Source organism: Pinus tabuliformis, chromosome 9 (genome assembly GCF_031772625.1).
Source record: "Pinus tabuliformis cultivar Carrire ecotype Pingquan chromosome 9, CPIR1, whole genome shotgun sequence".
NCBI classification, from domain to species: domain Eukaryota; kingdom Viridiplantae; phylum Streptophyta; class Pinopsida; order Pinales; family Pinaceae; genus Pinus; species Pinus tabuliformis.
The window spans coordinates 138361459-138376796 of NC_142307.1; positions in this window are offsets into that span (position 1 = coordinate 138361459).

Consider the following 15338-nt stretch of genomic DNA (forward strand, 5'->3'; position numbering starts at 1 on the left):
TTTCTTGGATCTTGGGCAATTTTGCTGCTTTTCCTAGATCAGAATCTTGCCAGTCAAGATATGCAGTTATGATTTCTTCGGCTTGGTCTAACTCATTCCTGGCCTTCTCTACCTGCTGATTAATGGATGTAGTCAACTCACACAATGGCTCTGCCTCAGTGAGTTGTTGACAAAGGAGCCTAATTTGTGATATTAATGCATTGTTTATTTGCAATGCTTCTGATCTAAACTCATCCACCTGTGGGGCGCCCTTTATTATTTAGAGCTGCGATGACAATTGAGTGATTTGCTCATCTTTCATTTTCATCATTTGCTCATTTGCTGCTCTCAATTGTGCCCATGCTTCTGACAATTCCTTCTGTTTCTGGATCGTGCTTTGGTCGATCCTTTTCTTTTATATTTGTAATTGCTGCATTAATCGATTGTTGATTTGCTGTTGTGCCAGCAACTGCTCCTCTGCTTGCGCTGCCTTCTGCTTTGTCTTGGCCAATTCTGCCTGTAGTGAAAAAATTTCTTGGTCCTTAGTCTTCAGTAGAAGACTTACCTCCGATGCCTTGTCGATTGTTGCTGCGGAATAGGCTCCTGCATACTATGACAACTTTGTTAGGTCATCGGAGGGGTCCAATTCCTCCTTCCATACTACATTACCCGTGACTGTTTTCTCTAGAAAGATAGAAGGTTGATCAGTCCTTCGTCTTTTCCTTGATCGCTTTACAACTGCTCTATGCCTCGGGCTGTAGAAAACATCCAGGGGAGGAATATCTTCTACCTGGAGAATGATTTGATCAGAGGGGTCCTTTGGAATTATCTCAACATCCTTAGAAATGGGTGGGCCGTTGGTTCCACTTAGAACCTGAGGTGAAGTGATGTCCTGTGTGACATTTGTCTTGGAAGTGTCCCCATATTTTGAACATTCCAATCCACTGATGATGGAATGAAACTGCTGCCATTCCTGGAGTAGTTTGGGGTTTATGGTAGTGTCCACATTGACATCGGTGGTGGTTTGTTTCTCCTTTTCGGCTTGGGACTCCTCCCATTCTTTTTCCTGCTCTTTCTTTTGTTGCTCCTCTTGTTCCCTCTGTTGCCTTTCCTCATGTTCTTTGTTTAGCTGTTCCTCTTTCTCTTTCCTCTGTCTTTCCTCATTTTCCTCTTGTGCTCTCCATTGCCCTTCTGCCTGTTCTTTTCTATGCCTTTGTGCCTGTTCTTTTTTATGATCTTTTGTTATAACAGGAGGTTGGCTTGACGGTTGCCGACCGAGCTCGCTTGATGATGTAGCTGGGGTCGTTGCCAGTAAATCTAGAGGCAGAGTTTGCAACCTCTGTTCTCTAAGTTTATTAAACTCAGTTAACCCTTCATCATTATACTTCATTCTAGTGAGTTCTTTAGCCTGACCTATTGATTCGGTTTCAATGAACAGGTCGTCAAATATATCTTCTTTATGCTCAAATTTTGTCAATTTGGCCTGTTCTAGTGCAGTATAGGCAACTTTACTTGGATCATATGGCCTATTGGGGATAGTCACCAGAGTCAGAGATTGAATCTTTGTGGCTTCCTTTTCTGCATGTTTGAGGTCATGCAAGGTATACACACCACACCTCAAAGGAAAAGAGGGCCAGCCTTGCTTTTTATTCTTCTTAAGTCTTTGTGTAACACTCTCAGAAATGATTTGGTAAGAGATTTCCCTTGCTAGAAGTTTATCTGGTATGTACAGAGGGAGGACATGGGGTCTGGCTTGGCTGCTGAAAACTCTTATGTAGGTAAACTTTTCCTCTCCAAACCAACTGGCTATTCCGGCTAAATCAAATCCGGCTTGATAAGAGATCTTGGGAGCAGGTCTATCAAAAATGGAATAATGAATAGGAAACATAAAGCCATTACAAACTTGGTATAAATGATCTTTATAGGAAGACTTCCACATTTTCTGGTGATATATATGAATGGGTAGGGGTCTTGCATAGTCCACCTCCAGCCGAGTACTGGGAATTCAGAATTATAACAGAGGGTGTCTAGAATATAAGCATTGTAGTAAAATGGGGGAATTATCCTTTTAGAAACCCGGGTCTTGCTTCTAAACTCAAGCACAGCTTGTGCTAGTTTATCGGAAAGGATAGTGGCCCAATCCATAATTATACTGTTTACTGCTGCCTCCATTAGAGGAACCATTTCTATGGTAAAATTAGCAGACTCATGAAATCCCCATAATCTACACATCATTATCCCCGCATAGCAATAAGGAGAAGCCAGAGAGTCGACCGAGTACTTACCCGAAGATTCGTGCTTGTGTTTGGCTGGATTCTGTCTCCAATCCCGGATGGGTTCGGATTCTTTTTCATTATCGTTTGCAAACTTCTCCAGGAACGTCTTGTTATACACATTCTCTGGCTCGGGCAAATGATACATTTGCCTTAGATCATCTGCCTTGAATGATCCGAAAATCCTCCCATCTCTGGTGCTAAAAGTTCTGTCCAAGATTGGAATTTCTTCAATCGCCCATCGCACGACGTCTGTGTATGGGAGAATTTGCTCTCTCGTCGCTATCCTGTGAAGGAAAGAGTCGGCCAAATCTTTGAGGGTGCTTTCGGACATCCAAAGTAAATCCACACTAGCTTCTGTTACTGTCTTTACTGGTTGTTCGGCTTCAATCAAATTGTAAGTGCCTTGCCAAGTGACTCTGGTGAGACCCGTACACGTAGTATCAGAAATTAAGCCCTTCTTCTTGTCTACGACAGCTTGTCCTGCAACTGGTGTAGCGGAAGCGCCCGCGGTCTTCTTGGATTTCTTCCCCATTTTGTTTGAGTTTTCTCTTTCGGATGGATTCTGCACAGAGAGGAAAATGTGCATAATACAGAGATAGCAATGAAAACTTGCAAGTGATGTGAACATATGCATAGGTGCGTAATAAGGGATTAGCCTTTAAAAATGGGCGCGGACACAATCCATGGAAAGATTTTAAGACTTATGATCTCATTAATTGGCCGTTTAAAACCTGTCTTCCCTTAAATGCCCATTATATCGTTATTCGGCTGAATGATTCACTTAAGCGTGCAGTGGGCGTTTTGGCGGTTGAGTACAGGTAAATGACTGCTTAACCGATCAAGCTTTAAATATGAATGAATTGTGATATCCCATCACTTAACGACTTTTTATTGAAAACTGCGCTCTATCGGATCGCGTCAGGAGAATGAGGATTATAAGGTGCACATATAGTGTATCGCTGATCGCCGATAGCGATATCGGATCGCATCGGGGGTATGACCTGTGCGCCTTAATGTTGTGCATTGGATATTGCCGATTGCCGACTGCCGATTGCATCGCATCGAGGGGGAAAGGCTTTGAGCACATTAAGACTTAAGTAAAGATTACCGTCGATATCCGATCGCCGATTTCGCATCGCATCGGGGCTAATGGCATGGGGCGCTTTAAAATGTGCATGAAGTATTGCCGATCGCCGATTGCGATATCGCATCGGCGGAAATCAATGTGCCGTTTATTTATATTTCTTATGTCATTGCGATATGCGATCTTGCGATCACTTTATCGCAATGACAAAGATTTGCCTTATTTCTTTAAATGGGTTTTTCAAAAGGGTTTTATAAAATGAGTTCATTTGATTATCGGACCTTTTTGAACAATAAAAGTATTGATACCAATTAATCTTTAAAGGGACCCATTTCATATGCTAATATTTATAAATAAAAATGATATCAAATGGGGGGTTGTTGTAGAGCACAACATATCCATAGGGTTCCAGGGATGATTCTTCTAATAGCCTGCATATTCTTGAGGAATTCCTTCCGCTCCCTGGGTATGTGTGGCCCATAAACCCCTGAAATAAGAATTCGCTCCTCTATTCCCGTCAACTTGAACATACCTGTTAATGTTCTAGGAAAACTAATCCATTTCTCAAAAATTACCTCCTCAGGGTTCCAGATGATTTCCAGGCCCCCTGCTGGACCATCTGCACCTTGGGCCATTACCTCATATTGTGGCTTAGTCCTTTTCATAATTTCTACCAACTGTTGATACCCCATTTTCATTTCCAGGATTATCATTATGCACGATTTATCCTTCTTCAATCTTTCCTTTAAATACCTTTGCTTACCTTTACTGTTGAGTCCCCTGATATTCCAACTTGTGACTATCATTTATAACTTTTTTGATGGTTGTTGAAATACCTCTGATAGAGGTATCACCCTTCCTGAATTTACTAATATTTCTCCTACTGCTTGAATAGTTTCATTTATAGTTCATCTTCCTCTCTTTCTACCCCCCTTGCCAGTACCATCCATTCCCAGGCTTTGGTTTCCCTGTGACCCTGTTTGATCGATTTGAATCTCTGACGTGCTACCTTTCTTCTCCTTATATTTCTGAAATGTATCTTTATATAAATGTTTCTGTGTTTCCAGAATGAATCTTTCATCTAGGTTTTTCCATCCTTGAAGTGGTTTCTTCATTATTATTTCTTCTTCAACGCCATTATCTCTTTGGCTGTCCGATCCAGTCATCATTTGTTCTACTCTATTCCCTTGATTTTCCCCCATCTCTTCTTCCACTTCCTTATTCTGACTTATACTTTTTCCTGTTGTCTCTTTTATGATATCCATTGGTGCATTTTCGTTATCCTCCTGTTCCATCCTTCGTCCCTCATTTTCATCTTCCTCATCCTGAAGGACCTGAAACTTGTTTTGGTTTTCAGCTGCTATATTTTTCTCTTTTGGTTGAATCCTTGTCCCCTCCGTGCTTGGTTTCTTCCTCCTTTGGACCTCCTTGAATACACCCTCCCCGACATCCGACCCTTCTGTTCTCCTCTGTTCTTCCTCCTGAGTCCTTGTTACTTCCGCCTCTTTGTTCTGTGGGCATTTCCCAAATAGATGTCCGTACTCGTGACATCTTCTGCACCTCAAGGGGATATGCTCGTAGTCTATTGGATGCTGCCATATTTCATCATGATATTCCACCTCTATATACTCCGGAAATGGTTCTGCTATATTCATGTACACACATATCCTTGCATAAGATGTGTACTTCCCTCTTTTGGTTGACTCAGCCACCTTAACAAAAGTTCTGATCGAGTTGCCTATCCCTTCCAATATATCAGGATCCCAAAACTCCATTGGTAATCCGAATAGTCTGACCCATATGGGAGTTGCTAGCAATTTCTCATTATTTGGGTTATATCTATCCTCCGAGTGCCTCATAAATAAGCCTGCATTGTTCATAAAGTATGGCCCCTCTTCGAAAGTTCTTTCCTTGTCCTCTAGGTTTGCAAAAATGACTATGAAAAAGCCCTTTGCTCACAATTTTAGATCTATATGCCCTTTTGGCCTCCATCTCTGTTGTATCCATTTTTTTAAATCCTTTTTAGATGGCCAGAACCCTATAAACTTACAGATCAAAGCATGATCTCTCATATAGAATCTATAATCTTCAAGTTTGTTGCTTGGAATTACATACCTTGGTTTTTTTTGTGCCCTAGGTAAACATCTGCCTCCCGTTCTTGCTTGCCATCGGTTCCCCAACACTAGCGCATCTCTGTTGATCTCCTTCTGCACCCCTTGCAGTCCGCTTTAGCTTGTTTCACCTACTACTACATTCCTAAAGGAGGGGATCTCTGCCCTCCCCTGTTTTCCTTCCATAGTGCCCTTCAGCCCTACCCGTTTTCTTTCTCCCTTCCACCTTTCATTTTACCCTTGCAAATTTTCCTCCTGCACTTGTTTAACCTTCCTCTCGCCTCACAGGCTTCCGTATCTGTCCTCCTTGGCTCTAAAAGCTCTATTCTCTCAAACCCTAATGCACCGCATCAGGTCGATCCCATCTCCGTCCCCAACCATCACACATCGACCCTTGTTAAATAATATTAAATAGATATATTATTTAGTTATAAATTAATTATCTTGGTATTTTTATAAGAAAAACTAATATGACCCTTATAAGCCGAAAAAATATTATTCAAACGAAACAATAATTAAGTTAAACGAATAATATTAAATTATTTAAGTTGAATAACATTAAAAATATATATTATTTATTTATAAATTAATCATATTAGTATAATTATCTTGCTATAATGTTTTTTTTTGAATAATTGTGAATTAAATTTTGAATTTATTCTAATTAATTTTTTGTTCTTAGATTGTACTTATGTATTTTTGTTTCATAGATAGTAGATAAAAATTTAATTTGATTAATTAATCAAAAATAAATAAATTAATGAATTAATGAATTTTAATTCTAATTCCTTTTCATTTCTTTTGCTCTTGTAAAAAATAAAAAATAAAAAACCTCAAGGGGAGAGAGGCCGAAAAGAGGAAAAGAGACAAGAAAGGGAAGTAACTAAGAGGAAAGGGATAGAATCCAGCAACTACTAATTTTCCAACCGTCTCCTCTATTAAGATTACTTGGCCTCCTCTCCATTTAAATAGCTTCCGTAAATTTACGATGATGAAATTGAAAAATCTTAGCAATGACCTTAGTCTCTTGTTGTGGTCACCAACACCCCCCCTCTTTGATTGGTATTAACAATAATGGCAAGCAAATGGGGACCCTTAACAAAAAACAAAAAAAAACATTTTATCAAATTTTTTTGTATTTTGACTCCCTAAAGCTATATCGCATCGCGAGAAGAGAGTGAGACATTTTCCTATGCGTGTAATAAGCTGCGAAGAAGCGACGTGAAATTCATCGCATCGCTTATATTGTGAAGCTATCTTAAATAAAAAGCTTAAGGAATCACTGATTGTCGATATGCGACGTCACATATCGCAACATCGCATAAGCAACACACAATGATTGAAGGATTAAGTGCGATCTGCGATTTGCAATATGCGATATTGCGATTTGCAATCTGCGGTTTGCGATCTGCGATGAATGCGATCATCAATTCCTGCGATGACACATCTTAAACGACGCAATCCTCGACACTGCAATTTCGAGTTGCAGAAATCACTCATCATAAAATTTCCTCGACACAGCGTTCAAGGAAAGCTATCTGCAGACCAAAATTGGGTGCGCACCTTAAAAAGAAATTAATGATTGTACGCCAAAGTATCCGAGAAGGATTGTGTTGTGTTTTTCGAAGAGTCAGTTCATTATGAGTGTCATGATTATGCATTCATTAGAGCTTAAAGCTTTCATGTCAATATTTTCGTCATTACTCTTTTCCTTTGCGTAAATTGTAAGACAACAACTAATATAAATCAATGTGCAGGAAACATCTAAGGAAAAGGGGAAAGCGTCAATACTCGGAAAATAGAGAAGAGATGCCTTCGCAAACGAATGCCGCATGCAACAGGACTGTGGATTCCAGAGTATCACTCAACAGATACTAATGGAAATAGACTATCCAAGACTTGGAGTCAAAGGCGCACAAAAGCAGCATGTTTACAAAAGATCCTGAAGCTTAGACTAGGTAAAGCAAAAAAAAAAACGCAAAAGAGGGAAAACGCACCAGAAAAGCCTGGAACAAAGAACGGGAGCAGTTTTCAACACAGAAAATTGTTCAGAGAGAAAAGTCCCTAAACTTGCTCAGTCATTTGCGAGGCCGGAAACCGAAATAGCAACAGAACAATCAGTTCGAGAGAAGTTTGGGTTATTACCAAGAATACACACAGCGAATACACCAAGCCAGAGGAAAATATCTTCGAGTTTGTCAGAAAGTGGTGCCAGCGCTTGTTATTTCTATTTTCGTAACTCAAACGAAAGGAGAAGACAAACAGCCAAATCTTCCGAGGATAATGTTGCATTGCTTACAGCACTAAGGAGAAAATACAGAAACGGTTAGAAATTATATTCAATTTTTAGAAATAAATTTGTTTTAGTAGAAGGGCGGTCATTTTGAAACCGTGTCCTAAATTTATGTAATTAATATTAATTAGTTAGAAGTATTTAAACCCTTCTCAGGCATTTGGAGAAGGGTCCGGAAATTTGTCAAAAAACTTGTCCTCAGAACATGCACTTTTGCACCCTCGGAGGGGGTTTTTGTTGAATGGATGGATCGAGATTTATCAATGTTTGCATTTAATGTTTGCTACTGATGTTGCACTTTTCTACTCTTAGTAGATCTTAGCACAAGTAGAGATAAATCGTTATTGCTTGAAGCTTATGAGTGGAACCAGTCATAAATGGTACTTTTATCTCTTGACCAGTTTCTGTTCATATTCTTAAAGTGATATGCAGTTTTCAGTTGTTTATATGTTAATGCATGAATGTGTGGGTTACCATTTGGCACTTCTGTACGGTGGAGTCATTTATTTGTGCTTGATATATGAATAACTTTTTATGCGATATGCTGTTCACAGCTATTTTGCTGAACTTCTTATGCAGAATGGTTTATCTTAAATTATTTCTATTCTTATGATAGCTGAATGATCTTTATTACCAGTTATTGTTCGAAATCTCTTTAGATCGAATAATAGAAGAAATACACCCCTGGTTAGCGTATATTAGATGTGTTTTTTTTTTAGATTACATTAGCATAGAGTTAGTTTAGATGTTTGAGATAAAATAGATTAAAATACTCCTAGATCAACATCATCCAACTCTACACACACACACACCCCTTAGATTGGGAAACTGGTCCCATTATCCCCAGTCGGACCCACTATACCAAACGAATAAGGAGCTGCCAACCAAGGTCCGGACCGGGTTGGTATCCCCCTTGTTGTCGACCCGATTTTCAGGGCTTCAACATATTTGGCGCTAGAAGGAGGGCCCGAACTATGAATGACACCTAAATCAAAATCTAAATACCATTCTGAGAGTAAATCGCCCTCATCAACTCCCTCGACTTCCCCAGTACATTTAAATCCAGAGTCAGAAGTCGCTCAAGTATCAACCCCTGCTACATACCCTAATATTTCAGACCAATTTATCATTGAACCCCCTGAAGTTCAAACTCTGATTCGAAAACTCCAGGGATTTTCTATTTTTACTCAGAGGTCTGATAAATCTCAAAGCAGCATGACTTTGCAGTACAATCCTGCTCATCCACTGACTAGACTAAAGAGTGAAACATTTGGCATCCAGCCAACTGAATTCCCTCTTCCCACCAGGAAAAGAGCAAGGAAAACACCACCAGAGTCTGACAGTGAGACTCTTTCATCTACGTCGTCCATCTCAACTCCCTCACCGCGAAGTCAGCCACCCACATCTTCATTCCAAACCACTCATCCATCTTCCACAACCCTCCCTCTTCAATCATCAACGATCATAATATCTTGATCTTCCCAGCATCAGGGATCATCCTCTGCACTTTCAATTACTAGCAGCTCAAAGATGGCCCAGTCTCCATGGAACAATCCTGGGGTAGTTTTAATGCCTCCACCCCTGAGCCCAATACCGGCCCATCCTGAGAAGTGGCTACCCAAATTCAATTTAGAAGCAGGCATGCTAGCTAAAGAGCATATCAATAATTTCATGCTTTCTGTTAATCTCAACGGAGTTACCAAAGAGGACGCTGTCGTCCAGCTTTTTCCCTACACAATGCAAGGGACAGCCGGGTCATGGTACTTCTCATTACCTTCCGGGTCTATCACAAGTTGGGACATTTTTCAAAGTCAATTCCTTACTAAATTTGGTGATGACAGATCAACGACGACGTTAATAAATGACCTATCCAATCTTAAAGCCGAGGCTAGAGAACCCATCAAAGATTTTAATTTACGGTTCAATAAAATCCTCAACAAAATTCCTACTGCTTCCCAGCCCAGTGAAGAAGTGAGATGTTAATGGTATATTACGGCCTTACCATCGAACTTGGCAATCTTCGTGGATAGGAAAATAAGACAACCTTAGTTGAAAACTTGACAGAGGCGATAGCAGTAGAGAAACACGTAGTAGCCCTGGAAAAAAGATCTGCGATAGAGGAACGCAAATCTAAGAAAGTATCCTACAAGGAAGACCCCAAGAAGAAACAATCAAAAGATCCTTTCGATTTGGAAGGATTACAAAAAGTGTTAAAAACCATGTCCAATGAGATGATTGACATAAAAAAACAAGTAGCAGAAACTTCTTCGAGAAAGCCCTACAGAGATTTTAAAAGAAATCCTTTAATCGAGGTTAAACCGCCCAACGCTATCTCAAACGTCGAATCTGAGGAAGAAGAGGAAGAAGAGAATACCACTGAAGGGCAGACTGATGATGAAGAAGTTGTGGAAGTACAAGGAATGTGGGATTTCATCCTCCCACAAGAAGAAGATCAAGAAGCATTTCCGGTTAGCACACGAAGCAAAAATCAACTTGATCCTCCCCAAACTAACCCTAAGCAAAAAGGCGCAGGCCCTGTAGCAAAAGATAAAGTCGCAACAAATAAAACAACTGCTAAAGCGACTCAATCTAGCCCAGTCCAACCAGATCAAACACCTCCATCAAGAACACTGATTGTGTCGGATTAAATGGAGTATAATATTATTGATGACATGAAAAAGACTAGGGCTAATATCACTCTTTATGAATTGAGCAAATTGAAACGTCAACAGAAAATAATGATGAAAGAATTACATGCCGTGCCTACTACATCTTTGCCTACAGCTGTAGCTTCCCACAACATGGGAAGACCTCCAACCAACACGATCAATAAGATTGACCCAAATGACATCGCCTTGATTGGAGGAAGATCAAGGTCTCACACTCCCCCTTTTCTTTTCACTTATGAAATTTTCAACAAAAACATGCACAATTGTTTGGTAGATTCTGGTGCTTCAATGAATATTTTACCCATATCAATATGTGCCAAGTTGAATTTTCAACCGAAAAAATTCGCAGTGCACATAGTTCAGCTTGATCGATCCCAAGTCGAAGTGATTGGTGAACTTAATCAAGTGACCATAAGATTGTCGTCTAACCCGAAGGTATGTCAGGTTATTGACATTCTAGTAGCTAATATCCCTGAATTCTATGGCTTAATTCTTAGCAGGGATTGGTCCGAAAAACTCCATGGATATTTCTCAACCGACTAGTTGCACATGTGGTTACCCTACAATGGTAAGCCGAATCAAATAAAGGTTGAACGAGAGTTACACCAGAAGTACATAGTGACGGAATTGGAAGGAGAAAATGAAGCAATAGCGTACAACAACAGTATCATAGGAAATTACTCGGTAGATTCTTTCCTCGGCAATTTCAATGCTCATACCTCACCTTACTTAGAAAATTCAGTTTTGTCCCAAGTCGAAATTTTTTCCCAAACTGATAATTCGAAGTGTGTTAATTTTTTAGATAACCTAGTAAATACATCTTTGTTTTGGAAATTATATTTTGATGGTTCTAAATCTAACGAGGGAGTAGGAGCAGGATGCATTCTGATTAGCCCAGACGGAAATAAGACCATGCTTACGTGCAGACTCGAATTCGATTGCACAAACAATACAGCAGAATACGAGACCTTGGTGCAAGGCCTATACAATGCAATCGGGTTGAACGTTAAGTACCTTCAAGTCTTCGGAGACTCTGAGATTGTCGTCAAACAGGTACGTAACACCATACATTGCCTATCAGGTCATTTGAAGCACTATCAATTTTTAGTACAAGATCTGACTACACATTTCATAGCATTCAATGTTTCGTCAATCCCAAGACTCCAAAATGCGAGCGCAGACCTGTTAGCTAACGTAGCCTCTAGACTTATTCCCTCCGAAGATTTTAGTCCACATAGATTCTCAATAGAATTGATTTTTAGACCGTCCATCCCTAACAACATTACAAACTGGAGAGTATTCAATGACGATCCAGACATTGTAAATTTCCTCACTTCTGAAGGATCCTACTCGAATCAAATAATTGACGAAGACCATCATGATCACTAAAGAAAACAAAATAACACTGATAATGCTATACCTAAGTCGGTGATTACGTTAGAAGACTTATATGATTTGAAAAGTCGGTTTAAAAGGTCTACCAATTCTAAACTTTACAGTTCGACTCTGAACTACGATTTAGTAAACCTAGGAACCGATGAGAAACCACAAAACGTTAATCTAGGCCACGGCCTAGCCCCTGAAGAAAAATTAGCATATATCCGTCTTTTGAGACAATACAGACATGTTTTTGCCTGGAACTACAATGAGCTGAAGACATATGACACTTCTATCATTCAACACACTATCCCTATGATTGACAATGAAAAACCTGTCGAACAGAAACTCAGAAAAATCCACCCCAATTTAGAAAATTAGATAAAAACTAAGCTAAATAAGTTGTTGAGAGCCAGAATAATCTTCCCCGTAAGACATTCCAAATGGGTCTCCAATATGGTACCCGTTAGAAAGAAAAATGGAGATATTCGAATTTGTATTGATTTCCGGAATCTCAACAAAGCCTATCAAAAAGACAATTTTCCCCTCACACCTATGGAGCAGATATTACAGGCAGTACCAGGCTCAGAATTAATGTCTTTTTTGGATGGATTTTCAGGATACAATCAAGTGCTGGTACATCCTGATGATCAGTTAAAAACCACATTCCGAACTAAATGGGGCACTTACGCATATTGGAAGATGCCATTTGGTTTGATCAATGACAACGATACATTTCAGAGAGCCATGGACATCGCATTCAAAGGTTTAGTCAATAAATCTGTGGTGATTTACCTGGATGATATAACAGTGTACTCCAAGAAGCGAAGCGACCATCTCAAAGACTTGAAACAAATCTTTCAACGATGTTTAAGCTATGGGATTTCACTTAACCCGAAGAAATCTTTTTTCGCATTAAGTGAAGGAAAGCTTCTAGGATTCATAGTGTCGAAATATGGTATTCACATTGAACCTGACAGAATCAAAGAAATTTTTGAAATATCCATGCCTCATAACAAAAAAGCCATGCAATCTTTCCTTGGTCAAATCAATTTTGTGAAGAGATTTGTCCCAGATTTCTCACGTATTGTTTCTCCTTTGCAAGATATGATAAAAAAGAATTCAAATTTTAAATGGGGTCAAGATGAGCATGAAGCATTCGACTTGATCAAACAAGCCATCATTAACGCTCCATCTTTAGCGACCCCAATTTTTTCAGAATCTTTTATCTTATACACGTTTGCCTCAGAGAAATGTTATTCCGCGATTCTAACTCATGCAAATCAAGAGAAAGCGGAAGCTCCAATCGCATTTTTTAGCTCGAATTTACAAGGTGCTGAACTCAACTATTCCGACGTGGAGAAATAGGCATATGTTGTTTTCAAAGCGATCAAATATTTCAGACCTTTCTTACTTAAAGCCCATACTAAGGTCATAGTACCGTTTCCAGTGGTAAGAAACCTTCTGATACAGAAGGATGTGGGCGAAAAAAGAGCAAATTGGATCACCGCTTTACAAGAATACGATCTTGAGATCAAACCAGCAAACATTGTAAGAGGCCAAGGCTTCTGCAAAATGTTGGCTGGAGCTTCGCAAATTCCCGAGAATTCATGTGAAGAGGTACATACGTATGAGGTAAGCCTAAATGATGCCGAATCATTATATGCTGACACCATTTATTATCTTAAGAACGGGTATGCTCCATCACACCTGGATCACACCAAGAAAAGAGCTCTGGGGTTGAAAGCTAAACAATACCAGCTCATAAATGATGTTTTGTTTAAAATGAATTACGGTTCTGTGCTTCTTAGGTGTCTTGAGAAAACTGAAGCCGAAAAGGTTTTGCAGGAACTCCACGATGGACCAGCAGGCGGACATTATGCTGGAGATGCTACTGCACATAAAATCTTACGTGCAGGATATTATTGGCCCACGCTGTTCAAAGACTCACACAGTCACGTGAGGAAATGCCAAGTCTGCCAGACTACTGTAGGGAAACAAAAGAAACCGTCCATGCTACTACAGCCGGTAAACATCAAGCAACCATTCAGCCAGTGGGGCTTGGACATAATAGGTGAGATCGTTCCTCACTCTTCTAAGAAACATAGGTACATCCTCATGGCAACAGATTATTTTACTAAATGGGTAGAAGCAGTTCCTCTCAAGACAGCCAATTCTGAAAACATTATTGAATTCATAGATCAATTTATAATCACTAGGTTTGGATTTCCAACGGCCTTAATGTTTGATAATGCTTCATATTTTTCTGGAAATACAATGACTGAGTTTGCACTTAAAAGAGGGTTCAAACTGAAATATTCTGCCAGCTACTATCCGCAGGGTAATGGATTGGCTGAATCAACAAACAAAAACATGATTAAGATTATTAAAAGAACAGTCGACCAAAACCAAAAGAATTAGCACAAAGCGTTGGTAAATGCTTTATGGGCAGATAGAATAACGAAGAAAGCTTCGATCGGCACTTCTCCCTTTAATTTAGTTTATGGGAAAGAAGTGGTTCTTCCAACTCACTTAGTCATTCCCTGTTTGTCTTTAGTACAACACATCGATGAGGTATCTACTTCCTCCATACAACTAAGACAAATGGAAATAATTAAATTATAAGAACGACGAGAACAAGCTAAGAGAACCCATGCTCATCACCAAGTGCTGATAAAATCCTCTTTTGACTCAAGCATAATGACCATACATTTTTTTCAGATGGGAGATTTAGTATTGAAATGGGATAAGGCTCATGAAGAAAAGGGCAAACATACGAAATTTCAGAAACTGTGGCTTGGTCCTTTTCAGATTATAGAAGTCATAGGCCCATCGACGTTTGTGTTGCAGGATTTAGCAGGTAGAAGAGATTATTTGCCTGTTAATGGACAAATTCTTAAAAAATATTTTCCATAGAAGATCACTCTTCTATTTTTGTAGGATAGTTTTAGTTTTTATTTGTTTTTCTATTTCTTATAAATAAAACCAGTTGTAGATGGTCACTAAAAGGGTTCATGAATGAGACACCAATTCTCTATCAGATTTTGAGCTTTTCGCTTGTACAAGTAGCAAAAATTTTCGAAAAATCTGATTTTTATTATTGACATGTAGAGTTAAATTTAGCCTAGACATGATGCTAGTTTCAACTTCAAAAATTTGATGAAAGCAACCTTTGGTAAAAAATTGTTTTATATCAGCACAATGAAAGGTATCAGTAATAAAATAAATATTCTCTGTAAAGTTGTTGTTTTCAAACTCTATTATTGTCGTTCAGAGCTTTCTTAAGGAAAAACAATGACTTCCTCCCTGCTAAAGGAAATCGAAGCATTCAGAGGAACAATCCGAGAAAACACTATATCTAAAAGAATAAGGGGTCTCATCACGAGCCGACTTATCATGATCACAAGTATTATAACTTGCTGACTTTGCCAATACTTTCTACCAAAACAGGGCAACGACTCAAGATTGTTCCAATCAAAAGACAAGGGGTCTCATCACGAGCCAGCTTGTTCAGCAAAAGTGTAAATCAAGTGAATGACTGTGTCATAA